Source organism: Gouania willdenowi, chromosome 24, assembly GCF_900634775.1.
Source record: "Gouania willdenowi chromosome 24, fGouWil2.1, whole genome shotgun sequence".
Lineage (NCBI taxonomy): Eukaryota > Metazoa > Chordata > Actinopteri > Blenniiformes > Gobiesocidae > Gouania > Gouania willdenowi.
The window spans coordinates 6,733,661-6,747,761 of record NC_041066.1 but is presented as its reverse complement, the minus strand read 5'-3'; the positions used below and the strand labels follow the sequence as shown (position 1 = coordinate 6,747,761).

Below are 14,101 nucleotides of genomic sequence, written 5' to 3'. Positions count from 1 at the left end.
TGGACACGGTATTTCGTGCTGAAGCAATTGCCTCGTTGAGAAGATTTTTCAATGGTGCTCAATGACCAGTTGATGAGTTCCATGTCGTCGCTGTAGAGTTCAGTGGAGAGTTGTCTTGAGATCTGTATGTGTGTAAAAATGTCCTCCTCGTTTCTCCTTAAATTGTTTCAGATTATCGGACTGTTGTGTCTCTTCGTCAAGGCTGTTCCAGAGGTTCATGGCTCTATACACAGTACATATTTGCCAACGTTTGATATGATCCTGTTTGGTCTAAACACATTATTATGTCTGAATTCATAGGGATTTTGATTGTATGTGAAACGTTTTTGGATTTGATGTGGTAATTTTTTTGATGAAGCCCTAAATGCGTGTATTTGTGTGTTATAGTGTATTATTTCTTGCAGTTTTAGGTATTTTGACTTCTCAAATAAATCGTTTGTGTGTGTGTTGTGTGGTACTTTATGTAAAATTCTTATAGCTTTTTTTTGTGTTTAAATAGTGGTTCAAGATACGTTTTGTAGTTATTACCCCATATTTCGGAGCAGTATTTTAAGTGCGATGCTATGAGTGAAGAATAGATTGTTTTAAGTGATTTGGTATGTAGGATTTGTTGAAGCTTCCATAGGATGTAACTGCTTTTGGCAACTTTGTTTTTAACTATTTGTATATGTTTTTTCCAGGTCAGCTTGTCGTCCATCCACACTCCTAGTGCCCTATATTCTTTTACTTGTTCTATTATTTCCTTTTTAGTTTCAGTCTTATATCTCCTGTTTTTTTTCTCTTTCCAAAGTTAATGAATTTTGTTTTACTGACGTTTAGGGCTAATTTGTTTACATCTAACCAAGTTTGAATTTTTAATAGTTCCTCATTTGTTGACTCTATTAGAGTGTTAATGTCTTTGCCTGTGCATAGAATGGTTGTGTCATCTGCAAACAATGTTAGTTTTAGGCAATTTGTGACTTTGAAAATGTCGTTTATGTATAGAATGAACAGTTTTGGCCCCAAAATTGAACCCTGTGGAACACCACATTGTATAGTTTGGCATTTTGATGTGTGTTCTTCAAAGTCAACATATTGTCTCCTATTTGTCATATAGCTTTTAATCCATTTTAAGGCGTTGTGCTTTATTCCGTAATTTTGAAGTTTTTCTTCTAGAATATCATGATTAATTGTGTCAAAGGCTTTTTTTGGTCCAGAAAAATTCCGAATACAAATATAGTTTTTTTTCTAATGCTTCTCTTATATTCTCCGTGATGTCAATTATAGCCATTGCTGTTGAACGTCCTTTTCTAAATCCATATTGTCCTTCATGTAGTATATTATTGTCTTCTATAAATTTGTCGAGTCTGTTCATGAACAGTTTTTCCAGAATTTTTGATAGTTGTGGTAATATTGATATTGGTCGATAATTAGTGAAATTACATTTTTCTCCACCCTTGTAAATCGGTCTGATTTTTGCAATTTTCATCTTTTCTGGGAAAACACCATTCTTGAATGATAGATTACTTATATATGTTAGTGGCGGGGTTATTTCAGCTGTTATGGTTTTTATTAGACTCATAGTTAGATTATTAACGTCTCTGGATTTTTTTGAGGTACAGGTAGTGATTATTTTGTCCACCTCTGCTTCTGTTACTTCTTCAAGTACAAGGTACTTATCAATGTCTTTCTTCTCATTGTCAAAATGGTTCCATTTAAGTGTTGGGTGTTTATTTATCTCTTTCTCTATGTCTTTTCCAGTATTTATGAAAAAACTGTTGAGTTCTTGTGCTATTATGTTTTTATTGTGTTCTTTTACATTGTTTATTATAAAATGGTCTGCATTTTTTTTTCTTTGCATTTGCGCATGGTTATGTTGTTTATTATTTCCCACAATTTTTTGTTTTTGTTTTTATTCTCTTTTAATTGTTTTTCAAAATATTCCCTTTTTTTTCTCTAAGTAAATTATTAACTCTGTTTCTGTATTTTTTATAACGTATTTCTGCTTTTAATGTTTTTCCTGTTATATATTTTTTATAAATATTTTTTTCTTTTTGCATACATTGGCTATTTTCTTATTAATCCATGGTACATTGTTTATTTTACTTTTGGTTGTTATTTGTTTCAAAGGGCAGCATTTATCGTATATTGTCGTTATTGTGTCTGTAAATGTGTCATACGCTACGTTCACGTCTTCTTCCTTGAAGACACTTTCCCACGTCTGTCTTTTTATCTGTTGTTTAAAGTTTTCTAATTGTTTTTCTCCTTCCAGTCTCCTGTATGTCTGTGTGTTATGATTTTCACGGTTCTTCATCTCTTTTGCGTTTAGTATCATAAATATTGGTAAATGATCAGAGATGTCATTTATTATTATACCACTTTTGATATCTGTGTTTTGTATGTTTGTGAAGATGTTATCTATCAGTGTTGAGCTGTGTTTATTAATTCTGGTTGGTTGCGTTATGAGAGGTTTTAATCCATTTGTGTACATGCAATTGGCAAAGTCTTCAATGTGTGTATTTTTTAAAGGATTTAAAATGTTTATATTGAAGTCTCCACATATCAGTAATCTCTTATTTTTGATTTCTTCTATCATTTTGGTTAGTTTTCTCATTGAATATGTCTATTTTACAGTCAGGTGCACGATACAAACAGCAGATTATTATCTTACGTCCCTCTGGACTTGTAATTTTCACTGTTATACATTCCATTACTTCTTCCACAGTTAAACTCAAAGACTTTAAAAATACACATGGCAAAAACAATGTCAGTCAGCATAGCATAGCACAACAAATAAAACAACATGTGTAGGTGGCATCACTGAGCAGAGTCATCATCAGAATCAGCAAAACATGCATCATAAACACCTCAGGCTGGATCTCCATCTCTGGAACGGTTATGCGGACGTGTCGGCTTGGGAAAGCGCTCTGCACTAAACCCTCTACCATACGACGCAAGATCGGGATACCGCAACAGAGAAGAAGAAGAACTGACACCAGTGTAATAGCGATCTTAACCAAGAGAGGGCGCCAGCCCAAGTAGAGTGGAAAACCAATCCGGTCCACCCAAGCTATCTTTATTCATGGCATTGCGTAGCCTGGAAATGTTTTTGACTGCCTCTGCTATGATCTGACCGTCTGCGGGATAAAGCTGCAACAAGATGCACCTACCATTGCGCAAACGCCTCCTTTGGCCGCTGTCTGTAGGTCTAGAACCATTCTATTTTGCAGGACCATTAAACGTATATTCGTGATCTCCCCCGAGAGGCCAGTAAGGGCCAAAAATGACGCGTTAACGAAGGACTTAAACCTGTAGTCTAAGGTTTCGACGCGCAGCAGTGTTTTGCCCACTCCCGCCCAGGGAAACAGCGAAAGAGTAACCTTCTGGCCTGTCGTCCACAGTTTATGTTCAGGGGGAACGTCCGTGCCCCAGATTGCGTCGTGTGGATCAAAACCCAAAGGAGTGTGTGATTCGCGTTTACGTCGTGACGAAAGGGGAATAGTTGAGACTACGTGTGTGTGATCAGTCACATGCACGGGTGCACACACCCCATCCCAGTTGGGGGAAAGGTGTGTATACAGTCTGTAACCGCATAGCCAAACCCATTTGCTAAATTGAACGTGCCATTAGTCCCGGGTGTATGAACGTGGGCACAGGTGTGCGAATTATGTGCGGTGTCGCATTCAGGACCCATGGTGTAATTGCAATTGTGACCGGGAATCTGGCCTAGTTTGCGAGTTCCGTTTCTGGCGAAACAGAAGGGAAAAAGTGTGGATCGCGTGTAATCTACATACATAGCGGAAGATGTGTCATCGCGCAGTATAGTCAGTTTTTTTACTGGCTGTTTAGAACAACGGTTGGGGTCCCCCATGCCGAAGTTAGAGTAAGACAAATAACAAAAGGAGTCGGAAGCATCCATTGGTATCGCGTTAAGCGGGGTGTGTTGATGACACAGGCATGTAAGAACAAACATAACAGTTGGATAGGCCCCTACTTTTAGCTTGATAGTGCGCGTATCGGCACCAGGTGTTTGTAAAAAACGGATGAGTAACATTGGTCGCAGCGAAAGTGTCGTGCAGGACGATATCGTTTATCCAGCGTTTATTTCTGCTTGCATTAGTCACCCTGTAAAAAGAAGCATTCACATGAGGAACAACACTTGCATTCATTGGTTCAAGTCCAGTGTCCTCGATTGTCCCCCTGGAGGCCAGGAGCCAGAGGAGTACTGGAATTGCGGACAGGACCATCGTGCCAATCGATGGCCAGAACACGAGTGACATGAAACGACAGAATGGTGACATGATTTCAGCCTGCTCCTGGGGCATAAACAGAGGGGCTTGTGACCTCTTCAATCACAGCGAGAAAAGGCTTGTAATCTCTTTATTCCCACGATGTCCTCAAGGTTGGATTTCAAAGGTTTCAACAGACCATATGCCCCATTAGAAAGGTTAGCTTGTAACCCCCCGGGGTCTTTTCTTTTACCCTTTCGTTTGCAACTTTCAAAGCAAACAAAAGCTCCTCAAAGCACTGCTCCTGATCCAGAAAAGAGGAAACGCTCCTTACTGCGGTTCCACGATCAGTGGTGATGTTGGTACTTCCTCCGTTGGACCAGTCGCCTCAAGATCAGGGTCGGCTGGTGTTGGCACCTTCCTGCAGCGTGATGCGTGAATCCACGTGGCTCGCTCTGCGACCTTCACAGTCGTGTGTGTCGTCAGTTGAACCTGAAAAGGGCCGATCCACCTTCGGTCGGTCCACCTTTTCCGTCTTGCGTTGTGCACGATCATAAAGTCACCTGGAAGAATGTCATGGAGGTTCTCGGTGGTAGTCAGTGGGAGGGCCACTCGTACTCTGGACCTGTTGAGAGTAAGAATCGTGGAGAGTTGTGCACAGTATTTTATCAAACTGTCGTCCTGGAGAGCTGTCTCAGCCCAGGAGGAAACAGAGGGGGATAGACCCACATTGGGTGGGTGCCCAAAAAGGATTTCAAAGGGTGAAAGTTTAGACTTTGGATGAACCTGTTGTCTCATCTGAAGGAGGACAAGCGGTAAAGCTTTGATCCAGTTCAGCCCTGTCTGGTCCATGCACTTGTTAAACCTGTTTTTCAGAGTACCGTTAGCTCTTTCTACGGCCCCAGCGGACTCAGGGTGATAGCTGCAGTGTTTTCTAAGATCCATGTCTAATCTTAGTCCTAACTCTGTTATCACTTGGCTGGCAAAATGTGTGCCGTTATCAGAAGAGATTTTGTATGGAATGCCCCACCTAGGAATGATGTCAGTTAGCAGTGCTTTGGCTACTGCTGTGGCTGTCTGGTGTTTGGTTGGAAAGGCCTCTACCCATTTAGAGAACATGTCTATGATGACCAGACAGTGCTTCTTTCCCTCACATGGTGTTAGCTCAACAAAATCCATCTGTAAGTGATGAAAAGGCATGGATGGCTGAGGATGGGCTGTCTGGCTAGTCAATGGTTTCTTTCTGCCTGGGTTATTTTTTAGCACAGATCATACATTTCTGACAAAACTCAGCTGCAAAAGAAGAAAATCCCTTTGTGTACCACACCGTCTGAACAGCAGATATCATACCACCCTTTGACACATGGGCTTGACCGTGTGTCAATTTAGCATAAGCAGGGAAAAGAGCAGTCGGTAGGCAAGGTTTTGAATCGGGGCCATACCAAACCCCACTCACCTGGTGACAGTCTGAGGCCTGCCATTTGTGGCGGTCGGCTGGAGTGACAAAGGCGGAGAGTTCAGACAGAGAGGCGACCGGTTGAGGAGTGGAGAGAAAGGAAGAAGAGGGAGGAACACATGTGCGGGCCGCAGACTTGGCCGCCGCATCAGCGCGTGCATTACCACGAGAGACGTTGTCAGTAGCAGAGGAGTGAGCTGCACATTTTCAAACAGCAACAGAGGAAAGTAGCTGAATAGCATCGAGAAGAGCAGACACAAGGGTGGAGTGAAGGATAGGAGAGCCATCAGATTTGAGAAACCCACGCTGTTTCCAGAGCGCTCCAAAGTCATGCACTACCCCAAAAGCATAGCGAGAGTCAGTGTAGATTGTAGCGGACCTACCGGAGGCCAGACGGCACGCCTCGGTGAGGGCACAGAGTTCGGGGGCCTGGGCGGAGTAGTGAGAAGGGAGCGAGGAAGAGGAAACAGTGGCTGAGTCAGAAACAACAGCAAAGCCCACTTTGTTAGTCCCGGTGTCAGGGTCTCGGGATGCAGAGCCATCCACGTAGAAAATGAAGTCCGAGTTAGTGAGAGGGACAGAGGAGAGGTCAGGGCGAGGAACCAGGACCTGAGAGAGAGCAGCAATGCAAGAGTGAGGCTCTCCATCCTCCGGGAGAGGTAGGAGAGTAGCAGGGTTCAGAGTAGAACAACGGCGGACATGCACATCAGGAAGACCCAACAGGGTAGTGTGGTACTTGAGCCAGCGGGCCGCTGAGACGTGTGAGGTCTGCATGTCTCTCAGAATGGAGGTGACACAGTGAGGCACATGGAGATGCAGGGGAGCATAGCCAGTGATTTCACGAACTGAAGACACAGCAGCCTCACAAGCCGTGACTGAGCGCAGACAGGGTGGAAAGGCTCTTGCAACTGGGTCAAGTTTCTTTGAGAAGTAGCCACAAGGTTTCAGCTTGTCCCCGTGCAGCTGGCACAGGACGGAGGTCATGCAACCACCCTTTTCATCCACGAACAGTGTGAAAGGGCGTTGGAGATCAGGGATGCACGGAGGGCTTCAGGGGTCCAGACAAGGGCCTTAGGGGGTGAGTTTTTCACCACTGCCCTCAAATGACATTCGTAGCTGGAAAAATCAGGGATGAAGTTTCTGCAGAATGAGCACATGCCCAAAAAGGACAACATTTGCTTTTTGGTCGCAGGTTTTGGGGAGCCACTCTTTTGCTGGACAAGGTTTTCCCGTCACGTGAAATGGAGTGACCAATGAATTGGACGGCCTCCTGGACAAACTGAAGTTTGGAAAGTGAAGCCTTGTGGCCATGTTCATGAAGGTGAAGCAGCAGAGATATAGTGTCATGTTCACACTGTTCCTTGGAGGGAGCTGCAAGGAGTATGTCATCAACATACTGGAGCAGGGAAGATCCCTGCGAGAGGACAAGGAGCAGAGGCTCTGCTCAAGGGCGGAACAGTAAATGTGAGGACTGCACGTGAGACCTTGTGGCAATCTGGTCCACGTGTACTGGTGTCCTTTGAACATGAAGGCAAACCAGAACTGTGAGTCCGGGTGTACTGGGATACTGAAGAATGCGTTGGCCAAGTCCACAACCGAGAAGTACTTCGCTGATGGTGGAATCAGTGAGAGAATAGTGTGGGGGTTTGGGACAAGGGGAGCAGGAGGGATGATGGCTGAGTTAACAGCCTGTAGGTCCTGCACAAACCTCCACTCGGTTGGTTGGCCTTCCGGGCGAGGCTTCATTACTGGAAAAATGGGGGTCAGAACAGGTGAGTCGGCGCATGGCACAATCACCTTCTCTTTTAAGAGAGATTCAAAGGCCGGTTGGATACCATCCAAGGATCACGTCGAAGGGGGTACTGCTTCCTTGGGGCCTGTAGGAGGACTTAGGTGTGATCACCACAGGAGCACAGTCTTTGATGAGGCCAACGTCATACTTGTGCTTGGCCCATAGGCCAGGTGGCACTGAAATCAGCCGGGGTGAGATGTCCCCTGGCTGCGGTGTAGACAGCGAGGCCAGTCTATAGCCTGTGGACAGGCTGATGGCAAAAACCGAACGGAGGCAGTCGATGGTCAGTGGTGGAACCTTAACCCGATAGGCATTCGCGGCCGGTGAATACCACGTCAAAAGGGCTGGAGTTTGTTGCCAGTCAGTGGCAAGATGACAGCGCAGAACAAAAGGTCCCAAGTCCTTCCACTGAAGGTTAAAAGTCTTTGCCACCGTGATGTGAGGAAAAGAGTCGGGTACGTCAAACAGAGGCAGTTGGTCTTCAGTCAGCTGTACAGCAACAGCAGCGTGTTGAAGGTCAAAGTAGAGAAAGTCGGCGGTTAAGGTGTCATTTATACGGGTGTCCCCGTAAAAGGCCTCAGGGATGGTCTGGGTAATGTGAGACGTGTACTGTGCAGTGGCTGTACTCATGTTTTGCGGCCCAAAGTTTAAGCGTGCAACCATCATCAAAACTAACCCACCAGTTGTAAACAAAAAGTGTGCCAGCAGACTCTTCTATGGAGTCCGAGAGTCTGAGGAACCTTTGGGCTGAGGTTAAAGGTCGTGCAATCTCGATGCCGGCATTGGTGCAGGTGAGAACTGCTTTAAGTTTAAGAAGCAGGTCTCTGCCCAGTAGGTTCACTGGGCAGTCGTTCGAAACCACAAATTGATGGGAAAAGTGTGTGTTTCCTGCTGGCCAAATACAATAAGCAGGTACCGTTAACAATGATTGTGGTTACCGGTAACCTTTCGTAGGCGTCCGCCTTCATGAACAGATACGATGTCGGCCCATCAAGGGAGGCCTCAGATTCAAAAAACAACCTTTCATGCAACAAATCTCTTTGGAGGGCTTTTTGAGCTTGCACCTCTTCAGCTAGGTCTGGAAAAAGCCTAAATAACTGATCATTAGTGTGAAAATCCGGGTGTTGCAACGCGTGTCTCTTTTTGTTAATCAGTTCTATGGAATGTGTGTCTGGGGCTAAAATGGATGATGTGTCCGGTGCAGTGTTAGTCGGATGAGTAAGCGTTGTATCCTTCGGTTGGACGCTCACGGCTTCTCCCAAACCCGCGTCCGCCAGTCAGTCTGCCTGTTGGTCGTTCTCCCTGGGAGGACGATCTCCACCTCTCCGTCTGGCAGGGAATTTTTTTTTGTTATTGCGGTTGGGCTTTCTTCGGAGTTCTCCGTGGGGACATGTGTTTGACCAGTGGTCCAGTGCGCCACAGTTGAAGCACTCATCTGTCCTTCTTTGGATCCTGCCACGGTCAGCATATCGTTGAGTGTGGTCTTGGTGTTGTCGGAACAACGTGAGGGCAGGGAAGGCGTTTGCCAGCATCAGTCCATCATTGCCTTGTTTTGCTTTGTTTTCAAGGTCCTCAGCATGTAAGGCGTATTTGAGAATGTCAGTCCAACGGTTCTTTTGCCATCCACCAATCAATGTTGTTTCGACTGTGGAGCGGAGAGAGGGGCGGAGCCCCGATACGAGGAAGCTTTTAGCTAGGGCCTCGTAGGATGATTCATCAGGTGTGTTGTAGCCTTGTGGCGGCTTGACGTGGCCGCTGAAGGTGTCGACACAGGCTGTCAGCCTGCGGCTGTAGTCGTCAACACGCTCAGTAGGTAGCTGCGTGCAGGCCTGAATTTGGCTCATGTCCACGCGGACGCTGAAAGTCTGAGCGAGGAGTGAGACGGTGGCTTGGACGTGTTTTTCCCACTCTCCATTGGGGTTCCAGCCCAGAACCGTCTGACGCAGACCATCATTTTGGGGTGCTTCTATGAAGGTCTGAATGCGGGCATATTCAGTTGAAGTCAGCAGAGTCTTGAGAAGTCTGTTTATTTCTGACCCAGTTGGTCGCCAAACTTTACAGAATGCGAAGAGAGCATCCCCAAATGGCCCTCCTCCATTTGAGATGGGTGGAAACTCATCCTTTGCTGCTGTAAGCATTTCAGGCAGCATGTGTCTGTAAACCAAAACATTGTCTGTTGCACCTGGATATTCGATCATTGGAAGGCGGAAGTTCTGGATTGGAGAGTCCAAATCAGAGGTGGAGTCCACCAGCGCCCGTGATCGTGTCAGCGGTCCACAGTGGCAATCGTGGTTGATGGTGGGTGTACTTTGCGTTGAAGAATTGGTTGTAGACTGCGGCTCTTGTGGAGGTTGAACATGTGGACATGCTTGTGGGGCCCGACGGGCCAAATGTGCTGCGCCAGCGTCATCATCATGTAATGTAGGTTTGTAGGATGGTGGCTGAACTTGAATAGTCGGCAAAGTGTATGAAATTGGAGGAAAAGCAGAAGATGAAGTCTCTGTGGCTCCATTGTGTGTCATAGTTTGGCTGGGGATTGCAGCTGTAGCCTGTGGGTAAATGTATGGTGGAGCTTTGGCTCCCTCTGCCGGATGACCAATAGCATTACACTGTGAATTTGGAATTTTGAAATTTTTACTTGTGTTACCCAATTTTGCCAGCAGAGGGCGGCAGAGAGCCGTGGTAGAAACCGTAGGGGCAGGCGGTGGGGCGGTGGAGGGTGGAGCCGTGAGATCCGGATACAGTTGAGCAGGAGGTGTGGTTTGAGTGTGTGTGATCTGAGGAGCAAGAAAAGGATTTTTGCTTGTGTGCAGAAATGTATCAGTGTTATTTTTCTCCTGTTTTGACATTATAACAGCTTCTTTTTTATCCCTAGCTGCCCTGTGTGCACTTTCTTTCTGCCAAATGTGTAAACAGCGTTCATGTGCCATCATTTCTTTCACATAATTGCTTTTAACCTTTGTTTTGCATAAAAGCTGTTTTTGTTCAGACAGAGCGTCTCTCAGCTGCACGAGCTGACGTTCGCTCATGCTTCCGCGGGCTGGAAAGCCAAAGCATTCCACCCAAACCTGCAGTTTATCACAGCAGCTTTCACCATACTTTTTCTTCATCTGATCTATGAGGGGCGCGCTCCAGTCCACCTCCGTCCTAGCGGAGTTTACACTTAGATTATTGCCCATTGTAATACTGACAGTCTGCTTATCTGCTGATCAGGCAGGAATGGCACGGCCGTGCACTTAACAAACTCAACTCTCTCAATAGCTGCAAATTCAGCCGGAGAACCTCTCGACCTGTGACTTTATGAAAATATAAAGTTGGGAGAATTTCCAGGGGAACCTTCCAACTTTTGACTTTATGAAAAATATAAAGCTGGGAGGAGTATGGGGGGGGGAACCTCTCAACCTCTGCCCTTATGAAAATATAAAGCCAGGGAGAATTTCAAACTCGACCACTCGTTACTCCGGAGATATAAAAACCCTCCGAATTAGCAGGAGAATTATAAACAACACCAACGCAGAACTGTCAGGACTTTTTGGGTACCTCCTATCTTACTCAACTTTAACTGGACCGGAGCCGCCGCTAATCACGCATCACAGCAGAGGTGTCAAATGAAAGGACAGAATAGAAACAAAAGGAAGCATGAAGGCTTTGTAAACAAAAACCACCTTCTCACCTTTGTTTTAGCCGAATTGTTTGAGGTCCACCGTGGTCCTTTTTTTCTGTCCCGTGCCAGCCGTGCAACGGCCGGTGCGAGCCTCCACGGGGGTGTCCTGCACATGAAACACTGGCTTAGGACTATTGACGCGTCCGTACGCACGGCCGGACAGGGATCCTGTTCGTGACGCCAATTGTTACGGTGGAAATAAGGAAGGTTACCTCGTTTTGGCTGTAATGACACCCTCTGCCCGGTGAGTGAAGACGACCAGACTGAAGAGTTGGTGAATTAATAAAAAAATGATTTTATTCTAAACTAAATAAAAAGAGTACAAGGTGGAACAAAAAATTGGTGACCGCCTGGCCCAGGCGATCCGAACACAGAGAGAGCGACACAATACTGAACCATCACGTATATCTCCCCTCAGTCCCCCCTCCCTCCTCCCCCCGGGAGATAAGGATAGAGAGAGAAGGAGGAGGGAAGGACAGAGGGTGAAAAGAAAGACAGTTTCTCCTTTGGGTCAAAACAACCAGTTCTCTTGGTATCTGCTGATTTCATGGAGTGGAGGTGTGTGCGTTTATGTGTTTGTGTGTGTGAATGGATGTGTATGGGGTGTGTATGTGTGACATGTGAGTGCGTACACAGAGGGTGCCTGAAATCTCGACTTGTGAGATTCAGTATTGTTTTGGGAAGACATCATGTGCTTTTGAGAAGGCGGCCTGACCCAGAGTGAAAAGCAAGTTGAAGACATAAAAAATAACACAATGGAAAGTTACAACCCAAGGCTTAAGGATTAAAATATATGAGTAAATATATTATTAAGCATAACTAATAATTTCGCCACAATAATACATAATGAAAATGTGTTAGCTACAACTTTTATACTAATTTTTTACACTTGGCACCCCATACTGAATGAGGTTAAAGGGATGTGTAATACTGTAGCAAAATCATTATAAAGTGATTTTTTTTTCTATACCTCCCCTTTAATGCACTTTAGTTTTTTGTTTTTTTTTAGAATGCATATTTTGTTTTATTTGAAGAGCTAATATAAATGAAAAACTTTGTTGTTCTTTTTTGAAAAGCAGAAGCTACTGGAATATCTAAAAAGTGTCAGAATATTTAGTTTCATTAAAAAAAACATGTCTAAAAATTTATTTTAGGCTATTTATGCACTATTTATAAAAATACTGAAAAACTTACCAACCACATTCAGTAATCGGCCAAGCGTTTATATTTTATTCGGCTTCGGCCACAAATTTTTATTTCGATGCATCCCTAGTTCATGATCGATTTTGGGTTCGAGATGAGAATGATGCCACTGGTCAAAATTTCTACTCTCAGAAAAATTTTACAACTAACTTCTAAGTCTAGGATTCCCAACCTAAGAGTCACGAGACACTCGGAGGGGGTCGCAAAATACCTTCAAGAAACAGAATACTTTTTGAATGATATCAGCCCATTTTCGCTAATTTTTACCTTTTATCTTCAACGACACCAAACGCCATATTTGAACTTATTTTTGTCCCTTTTTCTTGCCATATTTTTTCTCCTTTTAATGCATTTTTTCAACATTACTCCCATTTCTGCCACTTCTCCATCAAATTTAAATGCTTTAATGCACATTTTTTCAACTTTCAAGACATTTTTGGCACTTATAAACGCTTGTCTCCACTTTTCCCACATAGTGTCACATACAGTATGTCGACCCATTATTGTCACTTTTAACATCTTTTCACGTTATTTCATGCTTATTTTGGCCAATTTAACCACATTCACGATTTTTCATGCCCAGTATTTGCCAGTTCAAATTAATTCTTCATACTTTTTAAATTACATTACCCGTAATTTACAACTTTTAACCATATTCTTTGTTTTTAAAATCAAATTTCCGCAGTTTTTGGTCACTATTAACTTGTTTTATTTCTGATTAAAACAAGGATTTACATCTTTAAAATGACCATATACTATGGTGCAAATAATAATAAACTTTCTGGATATCAGTAGATATTATTAAGATAAATAAATAAATAAATATAGTTATCACAGATTCATACAACAATGGACCATCATTTGCTGACTTAATCGATGGGCCCCAAATAGCTCTCCCCTTTATCCCCCCCTGCTCAATAAATGGCCCTGTCTCCACTTGACTTTTCTTCAATGTTCATGTGATGTCATTGTAGAATACATTTCATTGGCTTATTCAGATGAAAGGCATGTTTTGTTCCAAATTACAGGGATGAAACAAGAAATAGAAGCTATACTTTGAATCTTCCTATTTTCAGCCCAGCAGAGCTTCTAAACTGTTGTGTACCGTGGGAGTCGTCCTATTAGTCCATCACTGAACAGTTTACCGTTGTACACTCGTAATTTATTACAATATATTTGTTTACATAGATAAAGGTCTTTCACAAGGTAAGTTAGCAATCTTATATGTTCACTTAGGTGTTTGGTGGCTGGCTAGTGGCTAGCTTCAGGTTAGCTGCATTGTCTGATTGTAACCAGAACTGGTGGAATCCTGCCAGCTAATAATTAAAGTTACCTGTCAGGTATGTCGCTACTGTAATGAAAATCTGCTCCAAAAATCACTGTATTGTAATTAGCCGTATTTATTGAATTTCCCCTTTTTTGTTTGGTCATGTCGCGCCGCTAACACTTGACTTATTTCCTTGATTACGAGTAGCCTGATGGCGTAAGTTTTAGTTGTAATTTCTCGACTTTTAGTGAGGTTCGACACAGAGGTAACCCCACTGCTTATTTTGAGGGGATATATTTAGTAGCGCCCATATTAATATTCAATCAGAGTGCTTAGCACCACGGCGGATTTTATCTGTGTCCCGGTTCAACTGGCATCCTGTTTTATTGAGGATTTACTCAAAAACCTGCAACACAGGAGGAAATTGGTCACCAGGTAAAATAGTCCCAAGTTGATTTGAAACACCGGTTGAGCGGCGTGTCTGCCACACTGTTTTACCGCTTTAACTCTG

General features: G+C 43.9%; 1 protein-coding gene across 5 annotated transcripts in view; it reads left to right on the top strand.

Moving 5' to 3' along the window:
- LOC114457498 (uncharacterized) overlaps positions 1-14,101 on the top strand; it is a 63,335-nt gene that overhangs the window by 34,673 nt on the left and 14,561 nt on the right. The gene's annotated exons all lie outside the window — the stretch shown is intronic.